This window comes from Apium graveolens, chromosome 9, assembly GCF_009905375.1.
Source record: "Apium graveolens cultivar Ventura chromosome 9, ASM990537v1, whole genome shotgun sequence".
In the NCBI taxonomy this organism is placed as follows: Eukaryota; Viridiplantae; Streptophyta; class Magnoliopsida; order Apiales; family Apiaceae; genus Apium; species Apium graveolens.
The window spans coordinates 83,299,477-83,321,724 of NC_133655.1; the positions used below are offsets into that span (position 1 = coordinate 83,299,477).

General features: G+C 35.7%; 1 pseudogene; it reads left to right on the forward strand.

The window, feature by feature from the left end:
• The first annotated feature begins 237 nt into the window (after window positions 1–237).
• On the forward strand, window positions 238–3,326 carry LOC141685371 (potassium channel AKT2/3-like; annotated as a pseudogene).
• Window positions 3,327–22,248: the final 18,922 nt, after the last annotated feature.

Consider the following 22,248-nt stretch of genomic DNA (forward strand, 5'->3'; position numbering starts at 1 on the left):
TGCTCTGTTATTTAGAATCAGTTGCTCTCTTAACCGGAAACATATATAAAATTTTAAATTCTTCTTCATCTCAGTAGTTAAGTATGAATACTAAGAACAAGACAAACTTTATAATTTTATCTTCAATCAGCTTTGGGACATTGAAACTTGTAGCTAAGAGTGATGTTGATGCATCGAATTTAACAGCTTACATTATTGGCAAACACACACACATGTACACAATAATCAGCTGTGTACATGCTCATCAACCTTGGCTTAACAGCTTACATTATTGGTAATATGACAAATTTAGTCGTTGAAGGCACTAGTCGTACCATGGAATTTGTAAGCCTCCTTTTTATCTCTTCTATTTTGCATCGCAAGATGTTATGAGTCTAGTTGTCTAGGCTTAAATCAAGTTCAGAATTCAGGAAATTTTCTTGTGCTTGTTTTGTAGAGGAATAGCATTGAAGCAACGTCAAACTTTGTGAGCAGAAACCACTTGCCGGTCAGACTCAGGGAGCAGATACTAGCTTATATGTGCTTGAGATTCAAGGCTGAGAGCTTGAACCAGCAGCAACAAACAAAAGCGTTCTTTGGAGCGAAGTTTCTGGCTAGTTGGAGATTTGAGAAACAAAAAATCATTAATTTGAAGAGTCGTTTTGAATTTTCGATTAAATTTTGATGAACCTCTTTTCGATTTCTGATTGAACAACTACCAAAACCATTATCAAAAGCATTAGTCAGCATTTATTTATTCCAACCGTCCAGAGGGTCTATCTTTTCCAGAATGTATCAAGGGAAACTCTCTTGCTCTTGGTATGATCATCGACATATGCTTTTTCACGTGATTAAAAACATGCGCCTTTTACTAGCTTTACTTCATAAGTTTCCCAACCTCGGAAAGTTCAGAAATGACAGTCTCATTGGACTTCTTGATTCTCATGTGCATATGACACTATTTTTATCTAATTAAATAATTTAAAACTGTCTAACACAGGAAGTGTATATAATATAAGACATATATTTAATGTAATGACATTGTCTATTTTTCATCAGGCTGTGGATATGAAGGCTGAATATATACCACGTAGAGAGGATGTGATATTGCAGAATGAAGCACCTGATGATGTTTATATAATAGTGTCAGGGGAAGTGGAATTAATTGATCACTCTGAGATGGACTAGAAAGAGGAAATTGTTGGGATTTTGTAACCTGGAGATATGTTTGGAGAAATAGATGCACTGTGCTGCAGGCCACAGGCTGTTACATATCGAACCAAGACTCTTTTGCAGCTCTTGAAGATGAAAACTAGTGCTCTTATTGAAGAAATGCAAAGTAAACAAAAAGACTATGTTGCCATTCTCAAAAACTTCCTTCAGGTAATTTTGTCATATGTTCAGCTTCAATGTTGTTTCAAACTCCTTCAGAGAGGAGAAAATTCTCTCAAATATATAATTGATCTTCTCCCATCCATCCTACAATGAATTAGATATTTAAGTAGTTCCCAAAGTAAGTGTTTGAAAATAAAATCATCACAGATGAACATAAACTGCACCATATTAAAATGAATGACTAAGACTAAATTACTGTGTGCGATTAATTTTCAGCATCATAAAAGGCTGAAGGAGTTGAATATAGGGGACTTGATAGTGGATAGTGGGAATCAAGAAGATGATAATCCTTATATGTCGATCAACTTATTAACAGTTGCCGGCACAGGAAATGCTGCTTTTCTTGACGAACTTCTCAAGGCAAGATTAGACCTCGACATAGGAGATTTAAAGGGAAGAACACCACTGGTAAAATACTTATACTTACTAGTTTATGAAATCTGTTTCGCTTTCCCTGTTGTGCATCAGCATATTGCAGCATCAAAGGGGCATGAAGAATGTGTATTGGTACTCCTCAAGCATGCATGTAACATACACCTAAGAGGTAGATATTTTTAGCAGGCTTATAATTTTTGTTCATCTGTTAAGAGAAAATAACTTTTCTCAAGTTTCGGTGTCAATCATAGGTATCAAGATCACACTCTAATTATTGACTAGGTATCAACACAGTAAGCCAAGGAGTAGCTAAAATGTTCACCAATCTAATTTTTCAAGAATGATATTATCATAATGGTTTAAGAGAACAAAGTGTCATTTTATTTTCTCAGTTTGTTTGTAATCATAGTAACATTCATATATGCATGGCAGATGTAGAAGGTAACACTGCAATGTGGGATGCCATAGCAGCAAAACACCACTCCATATTCAGAATACTTTACCACTGGGCTTCCATCTCGGATCCATGCACTGCAGGGTACCTCTTAACCACAGCTGCAAGGAGGAATGATGTAGCTGTCATGAAAGAACTCCTGAAGCACGGTTTGGTTGTAGATTCAAAAGATTGTCATGGATTAACACATATCCAAATCGCGATGGAGGAAAACCATTCGGAAATGGGCGAGCTTCTTGTGATGAATGGTGCAGATGTCAACACTGAAGATGTACATAAATCTAATACCAAGTTTTTATCTTCTTTAAATCTGAATGAAATGTTGCAAAAAAGAGAAGTAGGCCATCAGATAAGCATGCTTGATAGCGTCGTGGACAAAAGAATTGTAAAGAAATTGGAGGATGAAGATCCAGCTGAAGAGATTAAGAAGGAAAAATCATCAAAAGGAATAACATGTTCTATTAGAGTTAGTATATATAGAGGACATCCTGTAAAGAGGAGAAAATTTTTGCACTGAAGCTGGCCGACTAATTACACTGCCTTCTTCACTAGAAGAACTCAAATCTATAGCAGGTACTTTGTTATATGTAGATAAAAGATGTTAGGACTTGTTTGTGCATTACTATTGGAATTACGAGCAAAATTACACGTTTCTTGAAATAATATTCTAAGAGATATGTTAGCAGTAAATCACATGTTTTTAAGTAGAAACTCATAGTTCTGTTTGTTGTAAACCTTTTTACAGGTAAGAAGTTTGGAAACATGTGTGTGTGTGTTTTTAAGCAGAAACATGTGTGTGTGTTTGTGATTTTGGCTCACCTTTCTTATGTCCAAACAGAGTGGAGAAGAAACAACCTGGGTGGTAATTATTTCTACAGAACAACTTTTATACACATTTTACTGTTACAAGTCTACAATAGGTTTTGAAATCAACAAAATACTTCTACTTCTTCCTGACTTGTTGATCATTATATTGTTGTAGGTAATTGCTATGGATAAAGATAATGCAGATAAAGATAATGCAGACTCCAGTTCCAAGAAAAGGACCAGAGGTCCCAAATTGTGCAAAAAATTAAAAAGAGAGCTTGAAACCTACTTTAATTTCAATTTGATTCCTAGTTAATTTGATTATTCAGTTATATTTGTGGGAATGCTGGTATTTGTAAAAAGCAAGTTCAGGATATCAATAAAAACGTAAAGAATATTTATTTTTTTACAGTACTTTAGGCGTCGGTGTTATTGAACAACCGACGCCTTTAACATAAACATATAGCATCGGCTTTTTCAACGACGGCACTTTATTGGACCGACACAATTGTCCAAGCAAGAGCGTCGGTTAATGGCAATTTTGAGTAGGTCATCTAACCGACGCTAAAAATGTTTAGTGTCGCCTAATTACCCGACGCAAAAAGAATATACCTTTAGCGTCCCCTGCATATACCACGCTGAAAAACTGACGCTAAAGGCCTATTTTGACCGTGGCTAAAAGTCATTTTTATACTAGTGGGAGGAAGAAGTGTATGTTAGTCAACCTCCTGGATTTGAAGATCCAAATTTTCCAGAGTATGTCTATTATCTACTGAAAGCACTTTATGGACTGAAGCAAGCACCTAGAGCCTGGTATGACACTTTATCAAAGTTCCTTTTGGAAAATCACTTCACAAGAGGTACTGTAGATAAAACTTTATTTTTCAGAACTGTTAATGGCTCTAGCATACTTGTTCAAATTTATGTAGATAATATTATTTTTGGCTCTACAGATGAGAAACTTTGTAAAAAGTTTGCCAAACTGATGCAAAGTAAGTATGAAATGAGTATGATGGGATAACTAACTTACTTTCTTGGTTTACAAGTTAAACAAGTTAGTGATGGAATATTCATTAGTCAAACTAAATATATTTTTGATCTTTTAAAGAAGTTTGATCTAATGGATTGAACATCTGCAAAAACTCTTATGGCCACTGCAAGTAAGCTTGAATTAAACACTACTGAAAAGTCTGTGGATATTTCAAGATATAGAGGCATGGTTGGCTCACTTCTGTACTTAACAGCTAGTAGGCCAGATATAATGTTTGCTACATGTTTATGTGCTAGATTTCAGGCTGATCCTAGAGAATCTCACTTGATAGTTATTAAGAGAATTTTCAGATATCTCAAGGGAACACCAAAACTTGGCATTTGGTATCCTAGAGATTATGGTTTTGATCTAACTGGTTATTCAGATGCAGATTATGCAGGTTGCAGAATTGACAGAAAGAGCACAACAGTAACTTGTCAATTTCTAGGAAACAAGCTTGTGTCCTGGTTCAGTAAAAAGCAAAATTCAGTTTCTACTTCTACAGCTGAAGCTGAATATGTTGCTGCTGGCAGTTGCTGTGCACAGATTTTATGGATGAAAAATCAATTGCTAGACTATGGTTTGCAAGTTGAGAGGATTCCTATTTTCTGTGATAACACAAGTGCAATTACCATCACTGAAAATCCAGTGCAACATTCAAGGACTAAGCACATAGACATCAAGTACCATTTCATAAGGGAACATGTAATGAATGGTACTGTAGAGTTACATTTTGTTCCAAGTGAGAAGCAACTTGCAGATATCTTTACCAAGCCACTGGATGAATCCACCTTTTCAAGTTTGGTAAGTGAGTTAGGTAATGCTTAATTACTCTTGAATTTATCTGAGTTATTTCGCAAGTTCAAATGTAGCCAGAAATTTAGCTGATTTTTAGTCATGGATGAAATTTTGGCTAAGTCAAAATTTGCATCTCGACGGATGACCATTATCCATCGAGTTGAGTCATCCGTCGATATACTATTTGCAAATAAAAATCAATTACTTTTCTGGATTCTTTTAAAACTCGACGGATAACATTTTATCCTCATCCATCGAATTGTCTAAATCTTAACCGTTAATTCCCTGAACATTATCCATCGAGTATACTTACAGTTTGTAAGCATTACACGACGGATAATGGGTGGAATTTTTACAGTTTATTTTTAAAAACGGATATTTTAGGCAATTTCTATTGGTTAATTTACTCTTCTTTATTATTTTTATCCGTTGTTTTTGAGACAGTATAAAAGCTTATTTCATTTCAATTATTTTCTTTTATCATTCTCAAATTCAACTACTTTTATTTCATTCTCTCTCAAGCAAATATTCTCTTTCCCTTCAAGCTTTCAGTCTCTAACAATGGCACCTGTAGTAAAGATTATGTCTCAGACTGGGTTCATTTATGAGAAGAACAACTTCACTGCTTTGGTCAATAAGGGTATTCAACAATCAGGAGACTATCACAAGATGATGGACTTTGTGAAGAACTGCAAGCTAAGTTATGCCATGCTTGAATCACCCACAATTTTCTGCGAAGTTGTTGAAGAGATGTGGACCACTGCAATCTACAACTCTACTGACAAAACCATCACTCTAACTATCAAAGGTAATGAGTTCTGTATCAATAGTTATGTAATAAAAGCATGTTTCAAAATTCCTGATGATAATGTAACTTTACCACACAATGACACTGATATTATCAATATGCTTAATTCCATGCATTATGCACTTCCTACTACTAAGCTAAGTGATATTAGAAGACTAGGTCTTAGGAAGGGGTGGAGTTTCATGTGTGATGTTGTGACTAAAGTTTTCTCTGGAAAAATCAGTAATTTTGATTCTGTGAATATTTCCATGCTTAACATGCTATACATGCTAGTTACAGATAAATTTTACAATTTTAGTGACCTTGTCTTGTATGAGTTAGGTTTTAAACTAGATGAGTTGACCAAGAGGGGAAAGAATGTATATTATGCTAGATTTTTCATGCTATTGGCTAACCATCATTGTCAAGAGATTGAACTTGAGAACCGGAACAACAAATTGGCTTGTTGGGTTCAAGAGAGAAGAATCATTGTAGATATGAACATAGCCAACCATCATAGGAATGTGCCAATGTTCTACTTTCCTGTAATGCAGACACCTCAGGTAAGTGAGGTAAGTTCATTCATACCCTCAACTATTCCAATCTCCTCAATTTCTTTGAGTTCAGGAGTAGCTATGGCAACTGTGACAATGACCAAACAGTTGCCTACCAAAGCTACCAAAACAACTGTAATTTCTAAATCCAAGTCAAAGAAAACCCCCTCTGGTATCTCTCAAAAGGTACCAATTGAAAAATCCACCAAAGCCAAAGAGGGGAGTGTGAGGGAGGGTCAGTTAGGTGAGGGAAGGGGTGAACATCAAAGAAACCCCAAGGATAAGGTTGGAGAGTTGAGTGAATCCCAGCCTAGCCACACTACAGTTTCCCAACAAACTGCAGTGCTTAAAAAGGATAAAAGCTCACTTCTAGATGCATCCTCCCAAAAGGATGTGGCTATTGAACATAGCTCTCATCCAAGAGCACAAGCCAAAAGGGTTAGGGACACAAGCTCACCCCAAACTTACACAAGAAAGAAGAAATCCAAAACCACTGGGGATGCACAGGACACACACACAGTGCAAACTGGTGCTAAAGACACAATCTCTGCACTTTCTCAAATTCAGTTTGATGTGGCTCCAATAAATGTGGAGTCACAGCCAAAATCTCTTATAATAGAAGCCTCTGAAACACCATACTCACCAACAAACTCTCTGGAAGTGGATATGATAAACACTTCAATTCCTGATTCCCCTTCTTTAACTCTGTTGGAGAAGCCAAAATCTAGTGCAAGTGAGCATCATCTTTTAGATGATTTGTTGGCTCACTTGCCAATTCTTTCAGATACTATTGTGACATCTGTGCCTCAAATAACTTCAATCAACACAGAGTCAACAATAGTTTCTCTTCCCACCTCATTCATTTCTACTCTCTCGATGGATATTGCTATCCGTCGAGTAGTGATTGTATCCCGACGGATAAGCTTAACATCAGTTATCCGTCGGATAGCTTTACCACTCACCCGATGGATATCACCTATCCGTCGAGTGTCTCTGCACAACTTCAAACTTCAATTATTTCTAGTGCAGAAGATTTAGTGGTAATACAGTCACTCTTATGACTGAGAGAGGAGAGTGCATTGAGTGAGAGGCTGGGTTGCTCTCAGGCAAAAGGAGAGGAAAAGAGTGAATCTCAGCAATCCATTTATTCAGGATTGGTAAAAGTGAGTGAGAGGAGTCCCACCTTAGTAGGTGAAGGTGAGGGTGTGAGGGTGGGGAGCCAGGGTGAGACCCTGATGCAACAAAAGAGGGATTATGAGAGAAAGACAGGTACAGGAGAAATAAGGGTGGATCCAGCCATTGCTAGTGAGTCAATGATTGTGGATGATGCTGAAAAGGAAAGACAATTTCAGCAACATTACAAAGCTGAAATTGATAACATTTCCTTGGATGCTGACACTTTTACTCATCCTGTGTCAGCCTATCAATTGTTGGCTGCTCAGGTTAATGTGGAGGTAAAACAGACTTTGAATTTAGTACACACCTCAGAATCTCTTCAAAGAGATAAAGTTGCTGTCAATAGGATGCTTTCTCAAGCTGGTGAGCCATCTGAAGAATTTGGAGTAAATTCTAATGATGATGACTCTGATTCTTTGGATGGAAGCATGAACTTAGGGGGAGATGAAGGCCCAAGTTCTGTTTCAAATTTACCTGGATGGGCATGGACAAAGGAATCTACACCAGGACAATTTGGTGTATCTTTGGTCAAGCAAGTGATGGCTATTTAAAAGGCCCTTCAGGAAACTTCAGATGCTGGTACCAAGGCTATTCTTCAAGCTCACCTAGACTCTCTACATCTCATGAAGATCCAGCACTTAAGACAGAATCTGAGTGTGGATGAACTAAAAAGAGATATAGCTGACTTGAAAACTTATAATTCTGAGAAGCTGGATTCAGTAATGCCATATGGTACCATGCAAGATCTATTACTGAGACTGAGGAGAGAATCAGATTCTGAAAAGAAGCTAGCCAAGCTGGAAGACAGAGTTCAAGTTATTGAGAATTCATTGGCTATCCTTCTTCAAAATCAACAGACTCAGACAAATCTTCTCATGCAACTAGCTAAAGCACAAGGTCTAACTCCTCAACTTGATGATAACAAAAAGGGGGAGAGAGAATCAAGTAAGGGCGAGAAAGGACCAACTGAGGGGGAGAAACTTCAAGTACAAATCAGCAAAGTAATTGTACCTTCAATTACTGTCTCCAAGTCATCAGTTGCAGATGGTATAGAACTAATTAAAGCAGCAGCAGCAAATTTGAAAGTTGTTGAAAAAGGAAAGTTAAGTTTGATCAACTGGAATAAGATTGATGAGGAGATACAGAAAAAGTTTGAACTAGTCAAGGAGCCAGTTAAGTCTGCCATCCATCACTCTCATGTCAAACCAATCAGTGTGAATGAGATGAGCATGAACTATCTAGAAAAATGATAATCTTCCTGCATCAAGTCTACAAAGGATGAAACAATTTTTAAACCAAGGGCAAATTATCCAAAATCATCTTGGAAGAACCCCATGGACACTGTTGTATGAGACACCCAAGCCTGATGAAAAGAAGCTTCTGTCAAGATCTATTGTCTTCTATAAAGATCCAGTTGATTCAGCTTCAAAAAGGAGAATTGCTAAGATATTCAGAAATGGAAAGGAAATTTGTGTGGTAGCTGGACATCCACAATTTGTTCAAGCAAAGAAAGAAGAAAAAGCCAGATTAAAGCAGGAAAAGAGGCAAACTGCTCCAGATGCAAAGAATTCTAAACAAAAGAAAGAACGGATTGCTATCTTGGCCAAGCTACAGGCTGTAAACTCTTCTCAACAAATTCCCTCTCAACCATCTGCAGCTGCTGAATCAAAGAAGAAAATTGAAGAACAGAAGAAATCCCCAAGGAAGAAAGAATTGGCTAGAAGAACAAAAAGGAAACTGGATGTTGTTGACAAGATCAATTTCCTAAGGAATCCACACCAGCTACAACTCAAGCATCAAAGCCCTCTGTGGTATTTGAAGACATAAGGGTGGTGGATCCCTACAGGAACATACATGGTGAACCTATTGTGCCAAAGGATGAGCCAATAGAGTGGGATAACATACCAATTCCTGACTTCAGCTTACCAATCCTTAGCAAGCCAAAAAGAACAAAGTCAAGGGCAGTCAAGAAAGTGAAGCTGTCACCTCTCAAATCCAAGTCAGTAGTTAAAGCTCAACCCAAGGTCAACAGGGGAGACTACTTGTACTTGTGTGACATCAAAGAATTTTCAGATCTAAATCTTTATCTGGATGAACTGGATGAAGTAAGGGCAATTGATGCATACAGAAACCTACCTGAAAGGTTGGTGTTCAAGTACAAAGGAGGAAGGGAGATTCAGTGGCCACTTCACAGGATTCTTCAAGAAAGCCAAGTTGTGCTGATTAAAGTCTATTCATCCTTCAAGAAAAACTTTGGGTTCAATGTAACTGCAAGAAGACTAGTATTGAAGAAGATTGAAGAGCTGAGGAGTGTTAGAGCTAAAGATGCACTCCCAAAGACACTAATCATCCCATATACAGGGAGAAGAGTGCATCTAAGGCCCTACTGGCTGATGGAATTCATGGATGACAAGGGTGTGAGAAGATTCTTCAGATTAGAAGACCAAATGAGTATCTCTAGCAATGAGACTCTCTTGGAAATGCAAGAAAAGCTAGATCTCTCAGAATCTGATGAACTGGAATTCCACAGGCAGCTGCAGAATCAAATTGAGGAAAATAACAGAAAGCTTGGAAGAAGATCCAGACCTTCAAGGAACTAGAAAAATCTATTCAGGCTAGAGGAGCATCTTGAATTGACTGTGAGCCAAACCTTGTACAATTTGTTTAATTTAAGCACTTTCAGTTTATCTACTTATCTTTAAAGATGTATGTTCAGGATGTTTTGTTATCATCAAGTATCTCTTAATTTATGGCTACAATTCCAGTAGACATAAATTGGGGGAGATTGTTGTGCATATGTTGTGTACTTGATGATTCCATAAACAAAACATCTAAGTAGATTTTACTTAGTGAAATTATGTAGCACTCGACGGATAAGAATTATAGTCCCGACGGATAACTCATTATAGTCCCGACGGATGATTAACTTATTATCCATTGAGTGAGTAGCTTATGTAATAATAAGTTTGTAGCACAGTTATGTATACACCTTTGTATAGAATCTGTAGTAGCATATAAGTCATGTTGACTTTAACTAGATATGCAGAATAAGTTGATTAATTGTACATAAATGATGTCTTGTAATTCTGCATAAGTGAAATAGAGTCAAGTGCCAAAATAGCTACCGACAGATGATTAACAAAGCCATCGACGGATGATCAAATGACTATCAACGGATGTTTAATATAGCAGTCGATGGATGATCAATTAAACCATCAACGGATATTCTGAAAGTCGACGGATGATCATATGAAAAATTTAAACAGCAGTTGAACAGTGAAAGCTGACACACAGCCGTCGAGATGTATACATACACACTGTGGAAGCCCATTAACTGGGTAATAGAGGATGAAAAGCAGCAAAGCTTAAGACTGATAGTCTTTATATTTGTTCAGTCTTTTTGACTTTGTAATCTTGGTATTATATAAACCAAGAGAGTAGCAAATTGAAAAACGGAGATAGCTGAGAAACAAAAACAGAGAAATCTTTGTAAGCAGAATTATTAGCATTTCATGTATTCTCAGTAGTTCCATTTTGTAAGCAGCTGTGAGCATTCCTGCACACAGAGTCCTCTCGATATATTATATATATCTCTGGTGGAATTATTTAAATCCACCAAAAAGTTTTTAAAGACTCTTGTTTTTAATTACTTATGTTTTGATTCAATTAAGTTTCTATTCCGCATTGTGCTAATCAAAACATTATATCTATATTCGAGTTGAACATTTTTATTTTGAGAAAAAGGTTCAAGAATTCCATTCAACCCCCCTTCTGTAATTCTTGCTATATTGTTAAGGGACTAACAAAGATTAAGCCATGATCATGCCTCAGAGAAAAGTGTAAAAGCTTGGAGTTGAATAAAGTTGTTCTATGAAAAATGTTCTAAGTCAAGATATCGACAAGTCACAGATCAAGTTATATCGAGAAGTCATTCGAGAAGTCTAGAGTGACTTATCGAGATGTCCAAAATGACTTATAGAGAAGTCTCAGAGATATCGACAAGTCAAATGAAAATGTAGAGAAATAAAGATATCGACAAGTCATTTCTTCATGTAGAGAACTCAGAGATATCGACAATTAAAATGAAGATGTGAAGAATTGGAGATATCGACAAGTCAATTTCTCATATAGAGATCTCAAAGATATCGATAAGTCAAAATGTGTATATAGAGATCTCAGAGATATCGACAAGTCATTTCTATATGTAGAGATCTGAGAATCACCAAGTCATTTACATGCAAGGATCTAGAGACCTTGACAAGTCAAGTATACCTATAGAGAACTCAGAGATCTCGATAAGTCATTATACTTATCGAGATGTCACTTTTCTATAGAACAAACTGGAGATCTCGACATACATCTCAAATCCAGAATACAGACAAGTTCAAGATTCAAGATTATCAATCAACAAATGATATATTCACTAGATTGAAAAGTCTACAAAGTAGCTGGAAGAATACAAGATCAAGGGCCAAGATTAACTGAAAAAGGGTGGTCACAGATCTGCAAGATTCTGCACAGATTTGCTAAGCTATAAATGGAAATAGAAAAAGGTTGCTTTAGAAAGTAGTTTAGTACATTTTAGTACAAGTCTTGTAAACTCGTGCTGCTAGTCTATAAAGCATGCACGGGCCCTTAGTTCATATGTAACAAACATATTTAGATTTTCTTATATTCTCTCAAGATAGAAGCTGAGTTCTTATTTTCTTAAGAACACATAATTTATAGCAAGACCAACTTAATTAATACAAATTAAGTGAGTTTTGAAAGTACTGTGCTTGTTGATTATTTCTATAAACAAAATATCTCTACAAAATATTAACTGCTTTATTCACCTATAATCCAAACAAGTTTGAAAAGGTTAAAAATCAAAGAAAAACATTCACCCCCTGTGTTGAATTCAATATCTAACAAGTGGTATCATAGTGAAATTTGAAAGTAAACAGATAAAGATCTTGGAAGAATGAGTGCATAAAAGATAAGCAGTATCAAGATACCGGCCTTTGATAAAATTAACTATACACTTTGGAAGAAAAAGATAATGTTATTCATAAGGATGACCAACCCTATGTATATTCAAATTCTAAAGAATGGCCCTTTTATTTACATGGAAAGAATTGATGAATCTACTGATGGAGACATGGTCATTTCAGCTCATTTTGCCCCTAAAGACCCCTCAAAATACATAGAGCCTGAAAAGGAAAAGGTTTCTCTAGACAGTGGCCTGCAACTAATATTGATAGAGTCACTTGACAATGTTATGTACAACAATATTATCAACTGTGATACATCCAAACAGATTTGGGAGAAGATTGAAATTGTATGTGAGCGTACAGAGGAAGTAGGCTCTAATCAAAGGAGAATACTAGTGTCTCAGTATGAGGGTTTCATTTACAAGCATAAAGAAAGAATTACTGAAGTTTTTGAAAGATTCAACAAATTGATAAATGACTTGCAACTTCATGATAAATATTATGAAGCCGAGGAGGTTAAACTAAAGTTTTTTCTAGCTCTTCATGACCATCTTGAACAGATAATATCAGCTATTAGAGAAGGAAGAGACTTGAGCAGGAAATGCTGAAAGTAAAGTTTTTGCTAGCTCTTCCTAACCATCTTAAACAGAAGATATCAGCTATTAGAGAAGGAAGAGACTTGAGCAGAATAACACTGGAAGTCTTGTATGGGATCTTGAAACATATGAGCTTAAGATGTTACAAATAAAGTCATTGAAGGCAAACCATGGACATTTGGTTAATGGATCCACTGCCATAGTGGTCAATGACAGTGAAGCAAATGAAGATGAACAAGATGCTCAAGTTCCAGTCATTCATGCTGTTGAGCAAAAGAACAAGGGACCACAAAAACAAGTTATTTTGGAGCTAGAGGAAGATGTGTACTATACCCTTGATGATCTAGATGAGATTGATCAATAAATGGCTTACCTGGCTAGAAAATTCTCTAAATCGGGGTTAAAAAGCCAAGGTTTTTTCTTGAACAAGGGACAATCCTCAAATAGCAACAACTGGAAACCAAAAACTCAGTTTAACTCGGCTAGCAAAGGTGGCTACAAAACTGGATCTATTGACAGATAAAAAATAAGGTGCTTTAACTGTAATGAGTTGGTCCACTTTGCAACTGAGTGCAGGAAGCCAAAGAAAGTGAAGAAAGATAAAGCCTATCTGAAATTAGAAGCAAAGTATGAAGCTCTCTTGAAGAAACAACAGGGAAATGCTTACATAGCTGAAGGCAAGAGTTGGGATGACATTGATGAAGATGATGATAATGAAGAATTTGGAAATTATGCACTCATGGCTCTTGGGCAAGGAAAATCATCCTCATCAAAATCAGAGGTACCAACACTAACTACAATTGATTTAAATACAAGCCAATATAAAGAAACTGTTGAAAAGATGAGTGTAGAGATGTTTCATATCCACACAAGCATGGTGGCAGCTACTGAGGAAGTTGATAGACTGTCAAAGACAAATGAGAAGCTTGAGATTGAAAAGAAAGAATTGGAGCTGCAGCTTGTTGAGCTTGAAACTGTCAAGTAAGAAAATGAATATTTGAAAAACAAGCCCAAGTGTGCAAGTAAAATTGAAGCTGTGTTGAGGGAAAAGTTGGAGAAGAATGAGGTGAAATTGAAGTCGTTCAGAAATGCATCTCAGTTAGTTGGATTATACCATGAGAAGAACTAACCATGTGCTAATATTGCTATTAGTTTGGACTATGATGCCTTGAACAACAACAAGAAAAATGAAGGTGGCAAAGGTAAGACAATTGCAGATCAAGATGTCCCATTTATGTTGAGAAAAGTTGATACACCTTTGTTCAAGGCATGTGTAGAAAACTTCAGTGAGGTTGAGTTGGTCATCAAGAAAGAACTTGCAGATGAAGATAATGAAAAGAAAATTGAAGAAACCACTCATACTGCTGAAATTAAGAAAAAGCCCATGGTCAATCAAGTTTCTTAGACACCAATCAAGGAAATCAGAACTGAGAATGCAGGAAAGAAGAAGAAGAACATGAATGGAATTGGAGTGAACAAGAGCAATAATTTTGCATTTGTTGCAGATACTCCCAGGGAAAATGTCAAAAGTGTGGCTCAACCAATCACCTAACTCACATTTGCAAAAAGGCTGTTAGTGAGCTAAAAGTGGGAGCATGCAGATACAATTAAGCAAATGATGAAGATCCTTATTCATTATGTGATAAATTTGATTGCATTCCTTGCAATATAAAAGTGATGACAAGCTATCATAAACTGAGAATAGATCTCAAAGAAGTTAACCTTGGATCTACAGCTGAAAAGGAAAAGGAAAATCAATCATTGTGTTCTTTATGAGTCATCAAATTCTACTTCTGCAAATTCTATTAAAAATAAGAAAGTACCCAACACTGCTTGGGTAGCTAAACACACTTAATCCTCATAATGCTACTTGGGTAGCTAAAGACACTTAATCCTCATTATGTGTTGGAACAATAGAATCTTGGCTCTGCATTTTATGATATATCTAAAAGAGTATGAACAAAATATTAACCTTAATCGTTACGGCGCAAGCGATTCAAGTCTACGTCTTCTACTGTATTCCCTGATTCTCCTTGGAGGAAGTGTGGGCTTCGATATCCCAAGGTGTGCCTCTCCTTAAAGCTCCGAAAATCCAAAACCCAAGTTGGCTCCTTGAGAAAAACGGCTGCCTCTCTCAAACCCTAGGATCTGATTTCATTTTTGTGCTCTTACCCTAGCTTTAGGAGAATGAGAATATTTATAGGCTACGGTAGGGACCATGGACCATTAGGTCGGGCCTTCCAATGACATTCTGGGCCAAGCCCAATGTCTTTAAATATTAATTCAATCCACTAAAGAATTAATATTTGCACTACCTTTCCTAATTTCGTAAATTAATCATTTAATTCGGCTCCCATATTAATTACTTATTAAATTCCCCATGTTAAAGATATCGCATGTCCGTTAATTAAATTAATTTATGACAATTAATTTAATCAATATATTTTATCCTTCATCATCCGCTCAACCTTATAATTATGCAAGAAAAAATCTGCCTAAAACATAATTATCTTTATGAGCTTTCAAGAGGACATCATCACCCGAATATATTTTTTGGACACAGTTTACTTTTATAGTTAATAACCCACTCTGTATATAATTTCATTGCCCAATATATAAATTCGTAATTTAAAATAAATTACTTAATGTATGAATCAAGGCATGTGCATTAAATACAAGTGTCATTCATTATATCCAGATTAAGAACCTAAGCAATAATAATATCATGGAATCTTAGTTCTTCTTAATTGTCAGAATAAAAGAAACAATTATTCTACTATTTTGATCTTGTTCAATATACACAAAGCATACAAGTATTATTCAATAGTCAAGATGTAACGAACGACTGAGAAATTACCACTGTTTAATATCATATTAAAGGTGTATTATGGGTTTTGTTATGTGTAATTAGTCGTCAAACCTTAGCTGTTATGTGCCATATGTGTTCTGTGTAGTCAGAGTATTTTTTGGGTACTTTATTATGTGTTAAATGCTTTTATATCAAAAGTTATACGACCCAAACTTTGTTATAATAGCTAATATTTCATACAAAATAATTGGCCTTAATTTTCCTAGTATGGCTTATACCATATCGATATTCTGAACATCCAGTTAATTTAGAAAATTTATCGTTTCACAAAAAATGACTTTTTCGGGCCCTTCGTGTGTTAAAAACCCCCACAAAAATCATATTTTTATTTTTATAAAATCATGGGACTTTCAAATATTTCATTTCTTTGTATTTTTGAATTATTCACAATTTTTGAGAAATTTTGGCATATATTTTGTATTTATTTAATATTAAAAAATTAAAAATTATTACTCAAAAATTATTAACTAAGGGCCAATTAATTTTATTATGAGTTATAATTAGGGCCTTAATTTTAATTAGGAGTATTATTTTACTACTATAAATAGCCTAATTTTTATTAAAGGAGACATTGATAGATTCCATGATAACCCTTGTTCTTAAATTGTAGACTCTGAAGGCTTTTGTGGAAAGTGGATATCCAACAAAAATTCTTTCATCAGCTTTTAAATCAAATTTGGATAGCTGTTCAGGATGAGGCTTAAGAACAAAACACTTGCATCCAAATACATGAAAGTACTTCAGATTTGGCTTATTTTTCTTCATCATTTCATATGGTGTCTTTTCATGCTTGTTAATGAGTTTTGCATTCTGAGTAAAACAAGCAGTCTGCACAGCTTCAGACCAAAAATAGGTTGGTAGCTTTGCTTCATAAAGCATAGTTCATGCAGCTTCAACAAGAGTTTTATTCTTTCTTTCAACAACTCCATTTTGCTGTGGAGTTCCAGGAGCAGAAAATTCCTGCTTTATTCCATGGTCTTTGCAGAACTCTTCCATGATCAAGTTCTTGAACTCAGTGCCATTATCACTTCTTATGATCTTCACAGAATCTTTGACCAATTTATCCAGTTGCTTGACATGATCAATCAAGATAGATGCAGTTTCACTTTTTGTGTGCAAGAAATACACCCATATGTATCTGGTGAACTCATCCACTATGACCATAGCATATTTATTCTTTGCAATAGACATTACATTCACTGGACAAAATAGATCTACATGTAGTAGGTGATAAGGCTCAAGAATTGATGATTCAGTCTTGCTCTTGAATGAATATTTTCTTTGTTTAGCATTCTGATATGAATCACAAAGGCCATCAGGAGCAAATACTGATTTTGGCAGTCCTCTCACAAGATCTTTCTTGACTAGTTCATTTATATTGTTGAAATTTAAATGAGAGAGTTTCTTGTGCCAATCCCAGCTTTTTTCAATTGATGCTCTACTCAATAGACAGATTGCAGAACCATCAGTACTTGTTGAAAGCTTGGCTTCATAAATGTTACCATGCCTGTATCCTTTCAGAACAACTTTGCCTGTAGATTTGTTACAACTTCACAGTGTTCTTCAAAGAAATCCACATGATAACCTCTGTCACAGATTTGACTAACACTCAGCAGATTGAGTTTAAGTCCCGAGACCAGAGCTACTTCTTTAATGATGACATTTCCAAGATTGATATTGCCATATTCCAGTGTTTTTCCAATGTTGCCATCTTCATAAGAAACACTTAGGCCAGCTTTCTCCACAAAGTCTGATAGCAGGGTTTATTTCCAGTCATATGTCCTGAGCATCCACTGTCCAGAACTAAGATGTTTATCCTGTTGCCCTGCAATCACAAAGACCACTAATGATTAGTTTTAAGGACCCATACTTTCTAGGATCCTTTGGCCATATTAAGTTTGTTAACATTTGCAGCGGATTTTGCATCAGAGTTTATGTTAACATTTTTCTTATTAGCATTTACATTATCAGACTTTGTATCAGAACTTACGCTAGAAGGAACAATGCTAACTTTCTTTAAAAAATGTTTTATTTGATAATAATCATAGTACAAACTATGATATTCCTTACAAGTATAAATGGAATGCCATAAACTACCACAATGAAAACAAGGATTTTGTGGCCTATATCTAACAGACTGACTCTTAACTCCTGACTTTGAAAGTAAGGAGTTTATGTTCTTATTCTTCCTGCAAAAAAAAGCCATATGGTTAGAACTTCCACAGTTATGACATGTTTTTCTAGGAGCATTAGGAACAGGCTTAAAATCATTGTTTTTATTCACACCTTCCTTTCCATTCCTATTTTTCCTAGGTGACTTTACCTTGTTTACATTCTTAACATCTTTCAGCTTATTCTTAAGCTGCTTCTTTGTCATTAAGCCTATGTTAACTTCGGTTGTCTTTTCCTGTTTTAGTTTGTCAGAAGTTAATTCCTCTTTAACTTCTGATTTCTCAGTATCAGACTTTACAGCTACAAACTTAACACGTTTTAACTTTGGCTTTTGTTTAACAACTATAGGCTTAATTTCTACAGTTCCTTTATCATTCTTATTATCTCCATAACCTAAGCCCTCTTTCCAGTTTCCACTACTTAACAAATTCTGAGTTGTTCTGCCAGAGTTAGTCCAAGTCCTGATAATCTCTCTTTCCTTTTTTAACTCAGGTTTTAGAGATTCATTCATTTTAAGTACTTCATCCCTAACATAGAAAGCATCATCTCAATCTTTCTGAGTTTGATGGAACATGACTAACTCTTTTTCTAAATAATCATTCCTCTTTTTACAGGAAAGATTTTCAGAAGTTAATCTTTCAAATGTTAAAGTTTGATCTCTATAACTAATGAACATGGTTTTAAGATATCTTCTCAACTCATTAATATCATCAGTATGAAAGGCATAAGTAGTTTGAGGTACCTTTAACTCAGCAGCTTCAGAACTGCTATCAGCATTTGCCATCAAGGCATAGTTCACCTCACTTTCAGAATCTGAAGTGTCTGTCCAGCTTTTCTTCTTTGTGACAAGAGCCTTGCCTTTGTCACTCTTCACTTTCTTGCAATCAGGAGATATGTGGCCTTTCTCACCACAGTTATATCATTTGACATTTGTGTAATCTCCTATGTCAGACTTCCCTCCTTTGCCTTCAGATTTTCTGAAACTCTTCTTATCAGAACTTGCACCTTTCCTGGAAAACTTTTTTCCCTTCCTGAACTTTCTGTATACAATCCTTGTGATTCCTTTCACCATAAGAGCATACAGCTTCATCATCTCTTCATCAGCATCCATCTCAGGCAAGCTTTCAGTTTCTGAGTCATCATCACTATCAGAACTTGATGACTCAGTATCAGACTTTGTGATGAGCGCTTTTCCCTTGCCTTTCCTAGAGGTAGCTGCCTTGGGGGATTCTTCCTCAGCCTTAAGAGCAACTGTCCTTGACTTTCCTCCTTTCCTCTTGCTTCTTTGTTCCATCTCAAGTTCATGAGTCTTAAGCATCCCATAAATTTCATCAAGAGTTGTTTCTTCAAGATTATAGTTGTCTCTTATAATTGTGGCCTTTAAATCCCAGCTTTCAGGAAGAGCTAACAGGAATTTAAGATTTGAATCTTCAACATCATACTCCTTATCAACTAGTGACAAATCATTCAAGTGTTTGACAAATCTTTCATATAAATCAGTCAATGACTCATTAGGCTTTGAGTCAAAGTGTTCATACTCTTGAGTGAGTATTGTCTTCCTGTTCTTCTTAATCGAATCAGTTCCCTGGAATCTTGTCTCCAAGGCATCCCATATCTCCTTTGTAGTCTTGCAGTTAATTACCCTATTTGACATTACATTATCAATGGCACTATACAGCAAGTATCGTACCTTAGCATCCTTAACAATTGATGCGATATCTTCAACAGTGTAATCACTCTTCTCCTTTGGTACAGACTTTGCTGCTTCACCTGCAACTACAACAACAAGTTTTGTTGGCTTGTGAGGTCCTTCATTGATTCTATCAAGATATTCTGGATCTGTAGCTTCCAGAAACATAGTCATCCTCACCTTCCATATGGGATATTCAGATGGTTTCAGTATGGGAACTCTAATAGCCTCATATCGACTATGGATTTGAGTCTTTGGAGGTTCTTCAGTTTTGGTGGGCTTGGTTGGAGTTTCTGCTTCAGACATGATTGTTTTTGGATCTTAAACTGTTTGTGTGTTAACACATAGGCTCTGATACCACTTGTTAGGTCACACACACTGTAGAAGGGGGTTGAATACAGTGTATAGCACAATCAAATCGAATTTAAAGAACACAAGTAACAGAAAACAAACTTTATTAAACTCTGTTACAATGTAGAACTGTCCTCTCTCAGTGATGAACAAATATCACGAGAGCTGCTAGGGTTATAATGAATAATATTCTCGATAATGATAACACTAATAGTGTAAACCCTATGTCTGTGTTTATATATTACACAGTTACAAGATAATCGCTAATTGATATGGAATATAATTCTGCTTCCTAAAATATATCAATCAGTTATCTTTTCTTCCAAGTATTCTATTCTTCATAGAAATTCCTTCTACATGCATATCTCTTCTTGTGTTTGTCTTGATCTTCTTTCCTTTCAATCAGTCGCCTTCCTTATCTGAAAGTTTCCTTTAAGTCCTGATATTATCTCCTCATAAATATCTCCTGAACCTTAAGTACTGATAACTTAAGTTCTGACTTCAGTATAAGTGCTGATTTCCAGTTAAGTACTGATTTGTCCTATTTAAGTAAGATCTGAAAACTAAACAAAAATCATATTAGTCATGACATTATCAAATATATCTAACATAAATCCTATTGTAACTACTACTAATTTCGTAGCATCTCCCATGAACACGTATATTTCACCATCTCTAAGCATTCTGGATAGCAGGAACCCCTGCATAGAATTACAAACATGATCAGTGGCTCCTGTATCTACACACCAAGTGCTCGTAGATATTGCCGCTATATATGTTTCTGTGACTAGAGAAAGAGACATACCGGTATTTTTTCTCTTCTTAAGAAGAGGATAATCCTGTTTCCAGTAACCTAGCTGCTTACACCTAAAGCACTTTCCCTTAGGCTTTTTCACACCACCTTGAACTCCCACCGCCTTCACAGCATTCTATGTCAGAGCCTTTTTCTTCTTCTTTATACCTTTCGACTTAGAGGAAGAACCTTTCTCAGCCACTGTAATAACTCCAAAATTTTGGACTTTTTGTGACCCTTATGAATAGTGATTTTGCTAATTATGCTGAATAAGAAAACTTTTCATACCACACTTTGTAGGGGTTCTTTTATTGTTATTCTAAGATCTTATTAGTACTCTATATGGTATATAAGTGTATGTGAAGATCGTCAGAATCCAAATTCGAACACTTTGATTTTTCCCGAAAATCCACCAGATACCGAAAAAATTGAGTATAAGGTAACAGGATAAAAAGGATTTAAATTCAAGGATTATAAGAGAGGATCATATAAGGAATATAATGTATTGAGACAGGTTAAGGTAACCCAAGTAATAATATCCCGGGTATGATCCCTCAAACAATAAACGAAAATGAAAGTTAAGTGAACCGTATAACAGATCAGCGATCATTAGCCAAGTAATTAGGAGTTAATCAAAGAGGTTAGTGATGATGATGTCATAACACCAACAAGAAGAAGATAATTGTGGGAAGATGACATAAGAGGATGACATAAGCATGACACAATGGGAAGGAATTGTTGGTTGATTATAAGCCACACAAATTTTACCATGGTAAAAGGTTAATTAACAACAAAAACAAAGCAACCAAGCAAACACATTCATTTCTCTTCCCCCCATCTCCTTGCTCACGGTTTTTTGAAGAAAAACAAGAAGAAAATTTTCCAAACCCAAGCTCCACTCAATCATAATTCAAGAGGTTTGTTTCTTTGGATCCTATATTTCATAACTAAGAAGAGCAAGTAGTTTCAGTGCTTGAATCAAAGGTTTTCTATCTCAAACAAATCATTTTAGTTTAGGGTGAATAGTAACTTTCAAGAACAAATTTTTGATTCTTGATTTTATTTGTAAGGTCAAGGTAGCTTAAGCATAGATAAAGGCTTCCATGGGCATTCGAAGGATCTTTCATGGATTAAAAGCTTCAAGGAAGGTATAAACTTCAAACCCTAGTTTTACTTTGAATATTTAGCAGTGGTTTTGATTAATATAGTTCATGAGAAGCATGATGCTTGTGTGTTTAAAGTTTGGTTGGGTTTGTAGCGATTTGGATGATTGAATCTTGTTTATAGTTAATGAAACTTAAGTATAAGCTTTTAGTTCATGATTGAGAGTAGTATAAATTGGAAATCTTGAGATGTTGGAGCTGTTGTAGTATTGTATGGATGGAGTTTGGTTGTAGTAATGATTGTGGGATTGATTGTGGATTGATTTGGAGTTGTACAAATTTGGTA